This window comes from Platichthys flesus, chromosome 5, assembly GCF_949316205.1.
Source record: "Platichthys flesus chromosome 5, fPlaFle2.1, whole genome shotgun sequence".
NCBI lineage: Eukaryota > Metazoa > Chordata > Actinopteri > Pleuronectiformes > Pleuronectidae > Platichthys > Platichthys flesus.
The window spans coordinates 25,368,348-25,387,213 of NC_084949.1; the positions used below are offsets into that span (position 1 = coordinate 25,368,348).

An 18,866-nucleotide genomic window follows, 5' to 3' on the forward strand; every position below is an offset into this window, starting at 1 on the left:
ACATAATTGTTGAGTTTGAACTGAGGTGGATGACCACAGTAACATAGTTTATGGTGCGAATGACACTTTCTACTGCTGTGTGCCTCTGACAATTTGATTTCCTTCACAGTCCTGACACAACAGTAGTGGCAAACGGGAAAATAGTCATTTACCTCATTGTTGTCAGTTAACCAACTTTTGTAATGCTCATGTCTATCTGCAAATGTAGTTTTTGTAAGAGATATATAGCAAACAATATAGAGGGGGCACCCAGATTTGAACTGAGGACCTCTTGATCTGCAGTCAAATGCTCTACCACTGAGCTATACCCCCTGTTTTTCAAACAGTGCCACTTATAGATCATATCTTATTGTTTTTCACACCTGGGGAACACTGTGCAACAGCATTTCTTTCTCTGTACCATACAACATGCAGCACAGGCAAGACAGTGAAAACCTTTCAGTTGCCGTTGAGTTTGAAAGGAGGACAAACAGGACAGAAACAAAAGGTCCTCTAATGTTATGGGGTAAATTGACTTTCATAGTGGGATTAGCCATTGTAGAAATTCAGTACTTGAGTGTAACTGTACAATCATTTTAAGTTTGGAGTTGTAGGGGGCACCCAGAGTTGAACTGGGGACCTCTTGATCTGCAGTCAAATGCTCTACCACTGAGCTATACCCCCTGTGTCTGTAGCCCAGTCTCTGATACGTCACATCTTATGGCATGATAAAGTGATCAGTCCATTTTAGTGGCTGAATTCTTCATAAAAACATCATATTACTCCTCTTTATAAAGACAAACTCAGCTCTGTACCTACAGACAAACAAACCCTTGCATTGAAAAAGTGTACTTTAGAAGGTAACAGCCCTTGGGAAGGTGGACGTTAGTATCACTAGAATTGAGGACCTCTGAGTCATAGGGGGCACCCAGATTTGAACTGCGGACCTCTTGATCTGCAGTCAAATGCTCTACCACTGAGCTATACCCCCTTACAACAAATAATCTATCTGTAACATATAAGGAGATCTCAACTTATATCTTAGTGACAACAGGAAACAATGATTCTTTTCTTTGTAATGTGCTCATAATTGTTGAGTTTGAACTGAGGTGGATGACCACAGTAACATAGTTTATGGTCCCCGTGAGACTTTCTTCTGTCGTGTGACTCTGACAAGTTGGTTTCCAGCCCCTGCGCTGTGCCACACACTCTCTCAGAGACACAGGCAGTAACTGAGACTTGAGCTCTTCACCGTGAAACAGCCAGTTAGTGACTTTGTAGAACAGTGGAAACACAGAGTTTCTCTGGTCACATCTGCTCAGAGATCAGCGGCTTCATGATCTGAGCAGAAGCTGCAGGTGGTTTGTACCAACTGGAGTTTCTGTTTCCTCCTTCTCCTCTCGGCTCGCTCCTTGTGCTCAGTAGAAAACGAGACGTGACGCTTACAGTCAGGACTACTGACACCTAAATCATCCCAATAAAAAATAACCTTAACTCACCATCTGAACTGGAACTAGTTCATTTTAAGTGTGAACTGGCTCAACGCTGCAAACAGCTACTGGACACCAGTCAGCATTGAGAGGCAGAAGTAGTAGGGCTGGATCATTACACTCCTGTGACCAATCCTGCATGAGACTGCGGTTAGGCCCGCCTTTCTCATTAGCATAAGGACACTGCAAATGAAAAGGAAATGTATCAGGGAAAAAATAAATGTTAAAATATATTTAAGACATTTCTTTTGGTATTAACATATTTATTTATTTCTGTATTAATTTATTTATTTCCTTTTTTATTTATATATTTCTGGATTTTTTTTTTTTTTTTTATTTAAGTCATGTATGGTCCTCCATACAGAAGTGGGGTTGAACAGTACTATCACTTTGAATTGAGAAATACTAAATTGAAGGGGGCACCTAGATTTGAACTGGGGACCTCTTGATCTGCAGTCAAATGCTCTACCACTGAGCTATACCCCCTGTTTTTCTAGCAGTGTCACTTGTAGATCATATCTTATTGTTTTTCACACCTGGGGAACACTGTGCAGCAGCATTTCTTTCTCTGTTCCATGCAACATGCAGCACAGGCAAGAAAGTGAAACCTTTCAGTTGCCGTTGAGTTTGAAAGGAGGACAAACAGGACAGACACAAAAAGGAAAGGTCCTCTAAAGTTAAAGGGTCAATTGACTTTCATAGTGGGATTACCCATGTAGACATTCAGTAATTATTTAATACATGGATCGCAACTGTACAATCATTTTAAGTTTGGAGTTGTAGGGGGCAACCAGAGTTGAACTGGGGACCTCTTGATCTGCAGTCAAATGCTCTACCACTGAGCTATACCCCCTTACAACAGGAAAGTCATCTCACTTTAAATATGTCCGCTCATTTTTATGAGCTCTAACAACTCTGGCATTTAAACAATTATTGGGAATGAAAGAAAACAATTTAATTTCACGATGTTAAAAAAACAAAAACAAAATAAATATGATAATAAGAATATAATGGTTGTTTATTTATGGCTCAGTACCAATACTGTGTGTGTGTGTGTGTGTCTATGTGCGTAACTGTGTGTGGTTGACTTTTCACCACATTAAGTTTCTCTATTAAAATGTGTCATGACTGAGTTAAAGGAGCTGTCACACATTAGTGGCTGAGTAACTACGGCTCACAAACCAGAACACCACTATCATCACTCTGTTGTTGTTGGTGTTCGTGTGTCACGAATCAATAACGACTGAGTTTACCGTAACAGATCCGGTGCCAGTCATCGTGTCACAGCTCTACACACACTGAGACAAACAGAGCAGCAGGAGGAGCTGCAGGGGAAACGTGCTGCTCCTCCTGTCGCTCTGTTTGCATGGGGGAGTCGCAGTGTGGTGTTAATGACCCGCAGTCTGGTTAATGAGGGGAAGCTTCACTGTCCTTATACGAGGGCAGAACAACTTTTACTGAGACAAAAAGAATCAGAGAAACATAATTTTATAATGAGTAAAGAATAACAAACGGTTTAGACAGACGGCTCCCTGAAGTTGACGCCAAAATATCTTGATCGCCCCCTGGTGGCTGGTTCGCTTCCTCCATGTTAGCAGATGGGACATGCTACGACACAATTGTACATTTTTTGTGTGTAACATCACAGTCAAGAGAAGTGTTAAATGCATTTTTTTTCAACTATTTGAATTTGACAAAATGTCATCAAGGCTGAGAGAGATATTAGTGGATCAATATTCCTTATGCCAATAATCGGGATTTCAGATTTTTCAAGTTTTCCTCATGGTCACTCCAGCCATGATACAAAATATACACCAACACTATAATAATACATAGAAATACAAAGTATAGGCAAAGGTATATAATTAAAAGTCTGTAAAAAAAATATGTGCATTGTAATGCAATAAATAAAAATTAGCCAAATAAGAATCTGTAAAAGTAGAACACAGAGAATATGTCACATACGACTAGAATGTGTTTTGGTCAAATATGACATGATATAGTACAACACACATCCAATAAGATGTTTAATATAAACATGAAAACATGATGAAACATACCATGAATTTATAGTCAAGCTCAATTTAAAACACAAAACTGTGAAACTGTTCGACTATGAATTCAGAACTAGAGCCGGCTGCAACATGTTTTAATATTAACATGAACATAAACAGTGTTTGAGTTCATGGTGTCATCATTTAATTTCCTCCAGAAGCACTCGAGGTGTTCACAGGTGTAGCACTGTCCTGACACACACACACACACACACACTTTGATCTGAGCAGTGGTTTGTCAAATTAGTGGGAATTTCCACTTGTATCGCTGTTGGAGGTTTGCCTTCCTCCACCTTCCAAGAAAGAAAAAGTCTTCTGAAGCTTGGTGAGGTTTGCCCTCTGGGGTTGGAAGCTTCGCACACTCCTCCTCTTCCTCACTCCCTTTTTTCTTCCTCTTCCTCCCCCTCCCTCTCAGCCACGCTCAATCCTCACATTGTTCATCGCCCTGTGATCCTTTCACATCCAGGCCACAGAGTCTTTTCCATAGGTCTTCTATAAGGTCTCGGTGTCACACATCAAAAAGCCCCTTCGTGCACTTTCCTAACATGTTCGCTGTGTTGCTGACATGTGCCTATAGCGGGGTGGGGGGGGGTGGGGGGGGGGGGGAGTACGGCACAGCTTGATTCATGAATACAAAAAGCAACTCAGAAATACTTAAAAACAGACTAACAAAGACTTCCTGTGTGGGGGGTTGAGGATTGAGGACTATAAGAATCATGCGATATTAAAATAATGTTTAAATATTACGAGAATTAAGTCGTAATATTCTAAATAGATTTGCTTATTTGTTTATCCGTAAATACTGAGCAGTTTTTCAATAAATATATTAGTTACTAAGTGGAAAATAGTTTTTTAGTGGCTACTTAAGGAAGGTGTATGTGTGGGGGGGGCTCATGCTGTGTCTCAGCCCTGCATGAAACCGCTGAAGGACGGATTTGTCTACTTTGACCAAGTTGTTTTGGCTAAAACCCAGATTCTGATTAGCATCATCATCACGACCATCTGACGTCAGCCAACTCACCTAACGCCTCATGTTCACATTTTGTTTTCTGTCCCTTTCATATGTTTTTTTTTTTTTTTTTTTAACCACAAGGTTTTGGTAGAATATCCGGTTCAAATCATTTCTTTAAATTTTGGTTGTGAACGAATGTTGATCAATATACTCTCACACAATTATTTAACTTTGATTGATTTGATCTTTTACCAAAATAACCTTATTGAATTTGCAATGTGTTAAATTGATTGAACAAGTTTTATATTTGATTATACAATTCCATGTCAAGTGACTGAATTTACTGGAATAGAGATTATGGAGAATTAATACACTTCTGATTGGAAACAAGGCATAAGAGTATAAATGTATAATAATTTAAAGTGGCTTGCAGAGGATGTTCAAGTGACCAATTAAACATTTTAAAGACGAGAAACATACAGAAATGAATGAGACTTTTCTTTTCAGTGACGAGCAGTGTTGATCTAAGTTGTTTGAAAAATTCGAGCTGTGAAACTTTGACAGAATTTTCCGTTGTAAAAACAAATGAGGGCCTTGAGACGGGGAAGCACCTCATTCACCGTGTCCCTCTGCCGCTCTGCCGCCCTCGGGGGCAAATTCCCTGCTCAGGTTTGAAACTTCCCTTGAACCAGAATATGGCGAGGATGATGCATGATACAACAAGATATTATATTTAATAGATTTACAGATTTCAGCTGCGGCAGTTCCTCCTTTTCAAGCCTCATAGTGATGCTAAGTAGAGAGCAAGCGTTGGCCAAGGCCCGGAGGTTCCCCTTAAATTCAATCAGTCATAGAAATCAGTTCCCTTTCTTCTAGATCCATGAATCATTGGATTTTCTATCTTGAAATGTTCAAATTGCTTCCTGATGGCTTTTACCCTGGTAATTATTACAGACTCCTCCAAACAAACCCAGAAAACTGATGCAAATACGCGGAGGTAATAATTATACATTAGAAAACCGGTTTTGAAACCACACATTTGATGTATAACCTCACATTAAATTTGGTCATGGAACAAAGACAGCGCTTGTGCAAACGTGCATTGCAGTTCTTCATATTTAGATTACATCGGTGTGCTGTAGAACATCTCAACCAAAAAGCAAGAGTCAATGTTGTTCTAGGGATGTGGTGAAAGAGAGAGAGGAAGATCTCTGCATTAGAAGGGAAGAGAGGACCGACCCGAGGAGTCCTGTAGCAATCAGACTTCTGCCTGCTTCTTATTCTCCTGCAGCTTCACGGCTGCAGAGTGAGAAATCTGAATTTACTGAGACACCTCCATGCACCTGTGTTTCCCATCTCCTATTCCGAGATGAACGACTTCCAGTGAGCTTCACCGCTGCTCTTTCCAGTCGAGGTTATTTCCCCAGCGTGGGGGCAAACAGACCAAAAACCCACGAGGACCCGAGCTCTTAATTTGGGAACAAAGCTTCATCAATGTCACAGAAAAAGCACAAGCTGGTGTGAGGGTGCGTGTGCACACAGCCGGGGCTCAGACGGCACGTACGCCAGACGCTAACGCACACATCACACACGCTCGACGGAGAGCCACTTCCCTAAATTTACCATGTGGGGAAGTTCTGGTGGTTTTTCTGTGTAAATTTGCACAGTTGTGGTTTTCACCGAGCAGCTAAGAAAAGTCTGTACGGAGACGTGGAGAAAGAGGAAATGCGTCAGCGCAGGAGGAATATGAACTTCAGGACACATTCGTCCATTCACACACAGTCGGCTCCACACTGGCTGTGTATGACCCCCACATAGTCAGGGTCCTTGTCCTGGAAGCAGCTCAGACTGGGTAAACACTAGCATTTTGAAAAGCGGCTGAAGTATGTTGTCTACGCGTCGGTCGTTTTACACTGGAAATCATTTCTGTGTGTTTTTATTATCCAGAACAAATAGGGTTCGGAGATTTGCTTCAAATAAAAAGTAAAAATAAAATTTGTTTACGTTTGTTTTTCTGCATATGACCCGAGGAAGAAACCATCACATTCGGAGGTGAATCCGGGATTTTTCTTTTTTCATTTTCTTTGTCATCGTGAGAGATCTGACGTTTTCTCAATATATCAGTTGATTTCTCAGAGAATCATTTATGGATCTTGATGAAATTAATCTCGAGGACTTATATCGTTGGACATTAAATCAAAACCATGAAACCTGCACACGTTTCTTCTCTGCTCTGGTAGACCATTGTAAAACTGCAGATGAATAAAATATAATAAAAAACAGTAAAAAACTAAATGTTTTAAATAATTTTGTCTGGTGTTCACTTAAGTGAAAGCAATACGCCTCCTTGGAGCTGCACATTGGTTTGATGATGAAGAGCAGTAAGCTGATCTGGATTCAACCTACAGTTCTTCACTCACAGACTCTGGGTGTGTCTGGAATGACAGGATGTTCGACCCCAGACTGAGGTGAGTCACTTCAGTCTCATGCAACACATCCGTTGATCACAGCTTCAAACACCTTTTTCATTTTGGGATTATTATGAGATTACTGTCTATTAATATCAAGAGAACTTCCCCCTTATATCATGAAGAGGAATCTCACGGGTTTATGGAGAGTTTTACAAACTAAATGCAGGAGATCGGAAATGTTCTGACGCTCTGGGCAGCGTGACAGGATCAGACGTCTCACTACTCCCAGAGAAAGAGGGGAGGAGAAAAAAAATGGGTCAGAACTGGAAGGCAGGTGAGGGGGTTAATGATAGATGTAAGAGGAAAGAGAGAGAGAGAGAGAGAGAGAGAGAGAGAGAGAGAGACTGAAGGAGAAAATGACTGTGAGCTCAAACTATTTCTGGAATGCACCTTCTCTCTTAAAGTCTAACCAGGCAACATGCACACACAGCGACAGGCCAACCTGTTCCTGCAGCTTGTGATAAGGTAATAAGGGCATCGGGTTTCTGCCTCCACAAACAATATCTGATCTACAGGACTTCCTGCACGCTCATTACTTTTCTTTGATATTAATACTCCCGTGTGGGTGCTGCTTCTTGTGTATGCGTGTGTGTGTGTGTACACCTGCCAGAAACTATATACAAACTTATATATGTCAATCCTGAAGAAGAGGAGGGGGCGTGTCAGTGTGTGTGTTTGCATTTCTACATCATTTCTTTGTGCACATGTTTGTTACAGAGAAGGTTGTTTGTTTGTTAGTTTGCAGAATTACACAAAAACGAGTCAAACGATTTCCGATTTGATTTATTTGAATATCTCAAATTTTAAATATGAGTGAAGCGTCTCAACTTCCACGTCCTGTCCAGAAATGAAGCTAAAATATTCTGGACACAAACGCTGTCGTCCTGATTGAGCCCCACGCTCTCGACCAGTCACGAGTCATTCTCAATCAAACATTTCTATGGAAAAATGTACATTTAGTTTGTCACATCCACTAACATGGAGGAGGTGGGGTTTATGACCTGTACCACAGCCAGCCACCGGGGGAGCTGTCATGTCGTGCAACTTTAGACATATACCAAGGGATGATGTAATTATGGCAGCTCTGTGTTGACAACCAACCACAGTTTATAAAAATGGAATATGACCTTCTGTGTTTTTATCTTACTTTATATTTATTTCACTACAATTAAGAAAACTATTTATATGATGTTTTCTGACTGTGCTCGCCGTTGGATTCTCTCTCATCGTCCACGTTTCTGTCACTTCCACTGTTTCCTGTTTACACTGGTCTGTACGTCGGAGAGACTTCACACCAGCTGATGAACCCCTGAACCATCCGAGGGAATAGAGTATCAGTGTCCTCTGCTGCTTTGTCCTTCATGAAGGAAGTGATCAGTGGGAGCAGAGTAACAACAGGAAGCTGGAAGTTAAAAAGGTTCAAATGGCCAAAGTTCCTTTCATCCCGCTGCCTTTCAAGATGGTTTAGTGTGTGATGCGCATTAATACACACATTTAAACACACACACACACACACACACACACACCAATCTGAGAGCTCTCTAATGTACTGCCATGCAGGTGTGTGCTAATCTTCTGAATCCGTTAATAATGGCAATTCTGATCTTCATACGAGCCCACGTAGATCAAGAAGCTGTATAGGATGTGTGGGTGTGGGTGAGTGTGTGTCATTATCAGATTGGTACACACAAACATCCACAAACACACACATTTAAATTAATACATTTACTTTTTTTAAATCCGGTAGAAATTTTGGGTTGTTTTTGCCTCTTCATTATATTTTCAGGTTGTTCATCCATCAATCCATCCCTTTCTTCTGAACATGATATCTCAAGAACGCCTGAAGGGAATTTCTCACAATCTGGTCAAGATGTTCATTTGGAGTGAAAGATGAAATGATCCCATTTTAGTTGTAAAAGGTCAAAGTTCAAGGGTCACAGTGACCTCCTATGTGTCTGTAAAATCAATTTGTTGGCTAAAACTAATGCTGAGAAGTTGATGCTCCATTTGAACTTTGTGTGTGTGTGCGTGAGAGAGAGAGAGAGAGAGAGAGAGAGAGAGAGAGAGAGAGAGAGAGAGAGAGATAAGAGAGATGTCGAGAAATAGAAAATCTGACTTTATGACTTTTGCTAAAGATGAATTTGCTTTTATTCATTTGGCACATGACCAACAGTCGACCTAAAAAATCTCCCTTGTTGACTCACTGGTCCCTTTTTGTTGAGTGTTTAATGACTACTGTTGAACACACACACACACACCCACACACACACACACACACACTTCTATTGTAGTTCACATTATGGAAAAGACAATTCCAGCCTCACAGATACAGATCGAGGGGATTTACGGCACTGAGACAATGGAAGAAACAGAGAGAATCAAGTGCACTGACATCACCACCTAATCCCCGGAGAAGTTAATGAGTGAAAAAGAGAGGGATAGAGAGACGCTGGAAAAACAGATGGAGAAAAAGAATGACATCATGGGTCTGGCTACTTAAATTAGATTATAGAGGTTAGGAAACATGACTGGTTTGGGGATTGGAGATGGAAGAACGAAGGAAAAGATCAGAGAAGGTGAGAGGAAGGACTGAGTGAATAAGACAGAAGGAGATAAAGGAAGGAAAGGAGGACAGAGGAAGATCCAGGAACAAGGGAGGGGAGGATACAGAGATTGAGCGCTAGAAAAGACAAGGAGCGAGGAAACAAAGTTTATATTGAAAGATTAAAGGAGGACAAAAGAAAGAGGGAGCAGGTAAAAGAACGAATGAAGGTGAAAAGAGAAAGGTGACGGAAGGAGACAGGGGCACAACGAAGGGAATGAGAGACAAGGAAAAAGGGGACAAGGAGAGAGGGAGGGAGAGAAAAAGGGAAAATCCAAGAAACCCATTAAACCCATTAAACCAAAGTTGAAAAAGTGACACCGGGCTCTTTCATCACCGGTCGTGTTCCTCAGTGAAACGTTGTGCAGCTGCCCGCCTGATGTGTGTGTGTGTGTGTGTGTCTGCTCGCAGCCCGAGGGCACGACTCAGTGAGTGACTAATTGTGCTGTCTGCTCAACACGCACACAGACGCACACAGACACACACACACACACACACCGAGATTACGCAACAATCTGGATAATCTCCTTCTGTTTTTTTCTTCCCTCCAGGGGATGAATATCGACACGTCTGGAAATCCTTCACTTTGCCTGATCCCTGACTTCTGCCTGCATCACTCCATCCACGCATCCCATGATCCTTCAGCACAGTAATAAGTAATCCGTTTTAAATTAGAGTGAAAACTGTTTTTAGAAAAGGATGTCGTAATTTTTCATAGTTTTTAATCTGAGGCTCGAAGGTGTAAACAGTCAAACTGTGTTCACACAATCAAATCACCAAACACTCACTCTGCTGTAAATGAGCTCTATGAAGTGGTTTGACTTTTTATTTGAGTCACAAGTATTTATCTCATGTATTATTATTAATATTGTGTACACTGTTATTGTTGAATTTATTGATTTTGGATACTGTTCCTGCTCTAATTTTAATTTTAACTACATTTACTCTTGCACTACTTCTTCTATCTAATATTATCATAAATAATTTCGTAATTTAAACCAATACCACCCAGTTTAATCATGGTTTTATAAGCCATAATAATGAACGACCATAGTAATAGTGCATAGTTATAGACAAGGAGACATGAGAAAGAAAGAAAGACCAAAAGAAAGATTATTTTATGTAAATATGTGATTGAACTTTGATGTCACATGTTTCTGTGGCTGCAGCCTAATGCTCAGTGTAATTTTCATTATGTCATTAAAGTGTCATCTTACCTCTCATGTTGTGAATAAAGGCTTTAATAGAAGTTGATGTCATTTACTGTGGTGGACAAAGTCGCTGCTGTTTGATGCAGAGTCAGACTCTTTTATCGTGTGTGTGCGTGTGTCGGTGTGTGTGTGTGTGTGTGTGTGTGTGTGTGTGTCTCGCCGGATGAACACTGAGTGTGAGCCACAGTTCAGGTAGCGCTGAAAACACAGAGCAACAAGTGAAAATCAAAACAGAGGCAGCTGCTCCAACACCAGCTCACTGTGGAAGACTGAGCACAGACAAACACCGAATGAAGGGGAAACCAGATGAGGCAGATATGAGGAGGTGACGGACGGGCCAGGAGGGGAGGAGAGGAGAGGAGGAGGAGAGGAGGAGGAGAGGAGAGAGTATTGGATCTGTCTTGTCGTTCATGTTTCTGTTGGTAATTAAAGGATTAGATGGTGGAACAACCTTTGTATTGTGTAAAACATATTTTTGTCACAATGTTCACTTACTTTTGTCATATTTACTTTGAAATATTACTTTTGAAATGTAATCAAATTGTAAAACTTGCGTCTCCCTTGGGGGTCACAGGAGGACACAGCCAGGACTCAGTAATTCGGTCACCGATTAACCTAAACTCCACATCTCTCTGGACGGACGGAGTGGGAAATCAGTACTTCCTAAATAAGTAAATCATTTTTCTTATTTCCGTTTCATTACATATTGATGAAATCGTTGAAAAACTTCCCCTTTTCTCTTCATGTTAAGGGAAGTGACATTTACTTGGCCTCAACCAAAATGTGTTTGTTGACCAGCTTTAATTATTGTAGATAGATAGATAGATGGATACTTTATTAATCCCGAGGGAAATTCAGATCATCCAGTAGCTTGTACACTTAACACATCACTGACATGTATACATAAATAACATACATCACATACGGAGAGCATATATACAGATACAGTTATGGAATGTAATGATGTGATTGTGTCAGTATCCAGTATTAAAGAGATTTTGTGCTGGAGAGGATAGTACAACAAAATATAAACTGTATATATATTATAAAAACAGCAGAAATATATATATATATATATATAAATATATAGGAATATCAATCAATCAATCAATCAATCAATCAATCAATCAATCAATCAATCAATCAATCAATCACTCAAATTTTACTTGTATAGCCCATATTCACAAGTTACAATTCTTCTCATGGGCTTTAACAGGGCGTGGATCCCTTCTTTCATTCAGTAAATAATGTTCCAGCCATTTTTTACATTTCCTACAAAATAAATGTGCTTTAGAGAAACTTTACTTGTAGGGGACCTAGTTTTGTTTGGTTCATCAGTTCTTGAAATTGCACATAAATTGGTGTAATTTGTAATTTTTCCTCATTAATTGCAGATTTGATTCTCCAATTAAAGCTCAATCAAGAGTGTTTGGAACTTCTTCTCATCCTGTGATGAACTCAGTGTCCGTCCTCCAGCAACATGTGTGATGCTGCATCTACACACAGCCAGTTTCCTGTTTGTTCCAGTGGGTCAATGCAAACCCATACTTGGAGAACATGAACACTTGCAGAGGGAAGTTGAAGTCGAATGTCTGCAGGTCGTGATCTGGGTAAACACGGATTGTCTGAAGTCAGCTTCACACTCTACATCTGGCGGATTTGTTCTCGTAAATCTCTCCCCCCCCCCTCGAACGCTCAGACACACACTCACTCCGACGCACTCAGACACTCGTGCTCTCTCACACACTCGCTCCACCCGTCCTGGCCTTTCATGTATCAATGGCTCCATTGATAAGACCTGCGTGAGGCTCTCTGGGTGGATCCTGGTTTCAGGCCTCAGCCAGACATTTTACATTCTGACCCAGAGTTTCAACACACTCACACACACTCAATGTGCTCAATCAATAAGTCGACAACAAATCGCATTAGCCCAATATAGCTGTTTCACAAGTTGTCGGTAAAATCACTTTATCGGGACGTAGCAAATGATGCAGGGATTCTATTAAGTGAAGAGACTTTGGGATTTAATGGGTCAGGGTTCATTTCTCATTCATCTTCTCCACTGACATTTAAGAAAATCCTTATAAAAAGAGTTTTAAACGTGAAATCAGTCCAAACAGTTGTGAGATGAATTGTGACCATAACACATTTAATTCAGAGCAAAAACAAACTTTAAAAGGCAAAACTATAAGTATTTTGATAGTGAAGGAACTAGACATCCCATAAACAATTGCAAGTGAGCATTGAGCAAGTTGTCTCATCGTCCATCTTTACTCACAAACTCTTCACCCGTTATTCTTAAATAAACAAAGGAGCTAGGGTGACAGGAAAATTGTCCCTCCGGGCTAAACGCTCACAAACTAAAAGTTATTGAATATTAAATGGGAGATGCTGCTGTCGTGCACAGTCCAGTAAGAGAAAACAAAGAGTGTTGCCGGGCTGATCGGGTTCAGACAGGCTGCGGGCAGAGCTCCAGACGTGAGCTCAGAGGGAGACTCCCCCGAGGAGGTGAGGAGGTGAGGAGCAGAGGAGGAGAAGGTGTGTGGTGTCTGCAGCTCCCGCCAGGTGAGAGATGCTCAGACTCACACCCACGGTTTTACATGCACACACTCGAGAAACCCACACATACAAAGGAGAAGTGTTGGAAAGTTTGAGGTTGGAACACGTCACAGGAATGTTGATGGTTCACATCTCATGGAAGGCTTAGAAGAGGAAGCCGGAGTCTGTCCTGAGAGAAGCTGCCGTTAAGCAAGGCACCGAATCCTGCAGCCGCTCCAGCGCTGCCCGGCGGCCGGCGGCAGAAGCTGTGGTTTCATCAGACAAGGCTGAGGAATTGGTAATTACTGTGAAAGGATAATTTGTCTCTTAGTCAGATTGTCTGATGAATGAAATCCACAGAAGATAACACGTCCCATTATCCCTGCGTGTTGTCGAATCATTTACGACCCACTGTTCTCTGTCATGTGTCTGTGTGTACGTCTCTTGATGTGGTCGTTTCCATCGTTACACACTACACAGCCCTCGTGCTATTTATAGACTCTAACAATCTTGTTGTGGTGCGTCTGCGGTGATTCACGTTTTTTACAGTCGGAGAAATTATACGATTTATTACGACTTTCAGAACAACTGTCGACAAACACAGAGACAGTTCTCACTCATACGGCTTGTTATTTAAATGTGTATTTGAACCAAATTATACACAACAACCACTAAAACTAAGTCAAACTTGCACAATAAACAGAGAGCAAGGCCTCCTCCGTGTTAGCAGTTGGGACATGGACCAAACCAAAAAGCCAAAGTGCACGTTAACTTTCATTTTTCCAAATTACATCAAAAGCATAAATTTCCAGAATCCATGTGTGGGATATTTTGCCATTTTTGGACAACATTTATTTACAGCCTTTGGGTTCACACCTCAATTTAAAGACAGGAAAAATATAAAAGCTTGTCTCTCAGAACTCGAAAAAAGTTATTGTCAAACCAAACTGACTCATTAAACCTCTTCTGCACCGAAGTGATGTACGGAGCTTTGTCCCACGTGAAGCTGAAGAAGAAGTTGGATGAGCGTCACAGCATCGCACCCGGAAAAGGTGCAGCGTCAGCGTCTAGACGTTAGAATGAAGAAGAAGAAGAAGACATGAGCACGTACACCCGGGTGTCAGGATTCCATCACCACTGATCAGAGCTCTTCTTCTGCAGCTTCATTTGACCCGAGTAACCCAGAAAATGGCCAGTTGCTCTTTGTATATTCCATTCTAACATTATCAGCTGCAAACAGATTTCCCTGTGACAAGGCTGCGGTGTATATTTAGGATTTAAGCTTAAATCCGAACTATCAGTGGATTGTGAGGGAAGCTTGAAAAACATCCTTTTCTCCCACTCACTCGGTAAAGATAGAACTCTGAGGAGGTTCCTTCTTCTCCCTGAGGCGACCGACTCTCCGGAGCCGGTCGACTCATCCACGGGACAATCTGAGGAAGTGATGAGATGATGTTGAACGACTGAAAGCAACAAAACAACACAGTTTGTCCTTTTAAGGAACCGTCCCTCCGTCCCTCTGTCTCTCCCTCTCTCTCTCTCTGTCCACTACCTGTGATGTCACTGATAAAGAATTCCCCGCCGGTGAGACTGCAGGAAGGCTTTGGTTAATAAGTGACAAAATCTGACAGGGACTTACCCCGTGCCACACACACACACACACACACACACACACAGACTCACACAAAAACAAATTTATATGCTGACACATTTTTAAACACTGACATAATGCGGTTCCAAAAACCTCAACCTCGTCCACCACAACTAACTCTCTGATCCGAAACTTTCCCCTCAACCACAAACTAACCAATGACCACCAGCTCCACAAGATCTTTGAAGATGTGGGAGAAAGTGAGGGCCGACCAAAATGCTCCAAAGGTCTAAAACTCAAGGCACACACACACACACACACACACACACACACAAAACACACAAACACACAAACACACACACACAAAGAACGAGAGGAAGCTTTATAGATAAGAAAACACATCACTTCCCCAAAGGAGCATGTGTGTATTTCTATCTTTATTCTATATTTTTAGCACAAACAAGCATCATCCAGTCGGGTGGCCGTGGTGATCTCATCCTTCAGAAGCACTTGACCTTGAACAGAGGCCCACAGCTCTATCTCAGACTCCATCTGCAAACCAGTGCACGGACCAGTTAAGTCAAGAGAGAGTTAAAACTTGCTCTTTCGCAAAAACATTCAAATCCAGGGAAACACTCAGAAACAGACTCAAGGATAAGTGTGTTGTGTATTTCTTCAAAGGCGACCTCTGACCTCATGTGTTGCGACCCTTCATCTGCGTGATGGTTATCACACAGAGCCGGTGGAGTTTCCCTGATTGGCCAAATACAGAGACTTGCTGATAAGTTCCATAGGAGCAGCTGCCTTCTTCTGTTTTTTTTTATTATTTTTCCAAGGAACGCCCCTGAATGAGTTTCATGAGAAAGCCGAGGGGCATTTCCACCTTCAGATCTGTTTTCCTGCAGGAAAGATGACAGAGTGCGACCTGTGTCGTTTTGGGAATGTGCCTGATGGAATCAACAGGATGGAGATTCCGTCCATAACAAGCACTTTCCGCATCATGTTGTTCTCGAAAGGGAAGAACGCAGCGTTTTATTTAATCACCTTCATTATTCTTCTGAGGAACAGTCATTAAAGGCGTTGACTCATTGGAAAAGTGACTCTGGAAAGTGTGTGCTATTATTTCTTTTCTTTAACTTCCCTGAGCACAGCAAAGTCACTCAGGCAAATCAAATGAATTCTATTAAGATCCACCAGGGGGCTTAGCATTGTGTACTCATGTGTAGCAGCTGGAGTCTACAGTTGTGTGTGTTGTGTTGTTATGAAACAGACTGGACCAAGTGGATTTACAAGTTGAACAACAGAAATATGTGAGCATACAACACAATAACATTGAGTCAGAAAGTAAACTTAAACATAATCTCAAAATGTGATGTGACACAAGGGTATAAACCTTCTCAAACGTCACTTACTGTCTATGGAGGCTCTGATTTTATGTAACTATAACATTAAATATCACAGATGTATATTAGTCTCTGTTATGTTATTGCTGTATAATTGGCATTATTAATATGGACTGTCATTGTTAGGGATTTTTCAGATACCAGAGGAGTTAAATCAATACTTTTTAAATGGCACCGGGGCCTAAACAATGCTGGAGGTGATTCCTAAGGCAAATTGGAAGATGAAATTTAACCGTTTACAGTAACTGAACTTAAATATATAAATGTGAATGAGTGCAAAAGCCTGTACATAAACCCACTGCAACAATTTAAGAGATTAAAACAGGAAAAATACTCCAAACTCCAAACTCGTCATCAATTGTCTCCCCTGGAGTTTGATATAGCTACTAGAGAACAGCGGGCTAAAGCTACTGCTGCCAGAGCCATGTAGAGAGAGAGTTGTCACCAGAGTTGAGTCTAATGTTAACTTCACATGTGCAGTGATGATTATTTGACCTGTAAACAGAATAAGGCACCAAAATCTGTGTTTTGTAGAAACAGGACTTCATTCAAATCCCTCAATTCTGAAACTGCAAACAATGTTCCATCATTTAATTTGTGTTCATCGTATTAACGTTGAAATCTGGAGTAACGACACACACACAGTTTTCCATTAGTTGTGAACTGAAGCCGTGCATCCTGCAGAGGACGCACTGAGGACACCTCATATAGGTCATGTGCAGGGCTAAACTTCATGACATCACCGGCGGCGTGGCACACGTTCTAATCTGCTGAGCCACACGGAGCGGACCCGCGAGGTCGAGCCTAAGCCGCCCTGAGACCGGTGTGACAGCAGCGTACCACGGCTCTAATCCGCTCGGCCCCTGTGCACCGGGCAGGACGCTGACCTCACTGCAGTGATGTCATCAAGGTGATGTCATCAAGGTGAGTCACAGACTGATGGGAGAGGTGTTACGGTAAGAGACACCTGGGACCCAGTATAAACTATAAACTGTGTCTCCTCAAATATAAGCAAAGGGGACATTGGCAGTATAAAAAGTAAAAATACACATAAACATTGGCATTTTACTTAGCTCGTATCCCAGTGATGTATATTTGTTTTTTCATTTTTGGTATGTTTTGGTTTTAAATGGATGTTTGACGTTATAAAAACCTAATTTGTGAGAAAACAGCAAGAGAATTCACAGCGAGCGAGTGGACGACGTTTCTAATACGGGAACTGGAAGAATAACAAACATCTGAGGGATGACAAAGAGTAATATTTTCTTTTATCTTTTGTTATCTTTATTATTTTTGTTTGGTTCTGTGTTTCTTTTGTTCCCATGTGTGTCATAAAGCACTTTGCAACCTTGTTCAGATAAGTGCTAAGTTTTATGGTGATTGTTATCAAACGGGAAAAGAAGCTGGTGCCTTTCTGAGCTAATGATTAAAGCAACAATGCCTGTCTTTTGATTTCAGTGTCTTTTAGCTGATGGCTTTAACGACCCACACAGTGTTTAGTTATTTAAAAGATCAGAATAAGATGCTTCTTATTCCGCACCCTGGGGAACACAGAGTCCAAAACCAGCTGGGGAACATAGTGGAGCATTTATTAGATATTTCCCTCAGGAGTTGATGGAGACTGATGCTGAATATCGAACTTGAATTCATCACGTGCTGTAAACAGATGAATGGAAACGCTGTTCTGTGTCTGGTGGACTCCTCACAAACAACTTCATGTTGTTGGATCTTCGTGTCCTCCCTTTTAAAACGATGCACTCTGAATAATACTTGGTTAAACTCAGCAATAAATAAATAAGCCAATTAAATAATTAAATTAAGAGAAGGTTGGGCTGTGATGGATAATAACAGCTCACCCTGTGACCCGAGCGGTAAAGCTAATGGTTGGAAATGGTTGGAATCCCCAGGATGACTCAGTTTCATGTTCCCAGTTCTCTAATGGTGGTCACAGGTCGGCTGATAGATGCCTCTGGATCCCGTCCCAGTTTTAACCATCTAAATTTGAGCTCTTCACCAGACTCGGGCCATGAAATATTTAGTGAATGTGACCCAGAATAAATGGAGCGGAGGGAAACAGTGCAGCACACGACACGCTCACACCGGGGCTGAGGTCAGGTGGCAGGGTTCACCTGTCTCTGCACACGGGAGGGGTTTTATAACATCTGGCCACAATAGACGAACAATATGTGTGTTTTAATTTAATGTGCAATTCTTTTGTCAGTTGCTCCCGACATTTTTTACGAAACCTTTCCTGCCCGTGTGAGAATAGAGCGGGAGAATGTTCGGAAAATGTGACGGACACTTAACTGGAAGAATTCAAATATCTCAGTGGAGACAAGACACACGTAGATGATGTCAACCTGGAAAAACAGAGAGAGTTGTGTCTATGTGTCGTAAAACCAGAACTTTGTTGCTTTCAGCAGCAGAGCTTATACGTGATGTCTGGCCTCCTACAAACTCCCCCCCTCACCTGATTGTACACTGGTGGCGGTGGGAATGAGCCATATCAAACCCATTAATGTGGATTGTAATAAATGGGATTTAACTCATATTAATCGCTTATATAATTAATCTG

The 18,866-nt window shown here is 41.4% G+C and overlaps 5 non-coding genes across 5 annotated transcripts; all 5 read right to left on the minus strand.

Annotated features, from left to right (window-relative positions):
* Positions 1-240: 240 nt before the first annotated feature.
* Positions 241-312, minus strand: trnac-gca (transfer RNA cysteine (anticodon GCA)). The gene has a single exon. It is a non-coding gene; the product is annotated as a tRNA-Cys (tRNA).
* Positions 313-591: 279 nt separating this feature from the next.
* trnac-gca (transfer RNA cysteine (anticodon GCA)) lies at positions 592-663 on the minus strand. The gene has a single exon. It is a non-coding gene; the product is annotated as a tRNA-Cys (tRNA).
* A 235-nt stretch (positions 664-898) lies between these two features.
* trnac-gca (transfer RNA cysteine (anticodon GCA)) lies at positions 899-970 on the minus strand. The gene has a single exon. It is a non-coding gene; the product is annotated as a tRNA-Cys (tRNA).
* A 913-nt stretch (positions 971-1,883) lies between these two features.
* trnac-gca (transfer RNA cysteine (anticodon GCA)) lies at positions 1,884-1,955 on the minus strand. The gene has a single exon. It is a non-coding gene; the product is annotated as a tRNA-Cys (tRNA).
* Positions 1,956-2,250: 295 nt separating this feature from the next.
* trnac-gca (transfer RNA cysteine (anticodon GCA)) lies at positions 2,251-2,322 on the minus strand. The gene has a single exon. It is a non-coding gene; the product is annotated as a tRNA-Cys (tRNA).
* Positions 2,323-18,866: the final 16,544 nt, after the last annotated feature.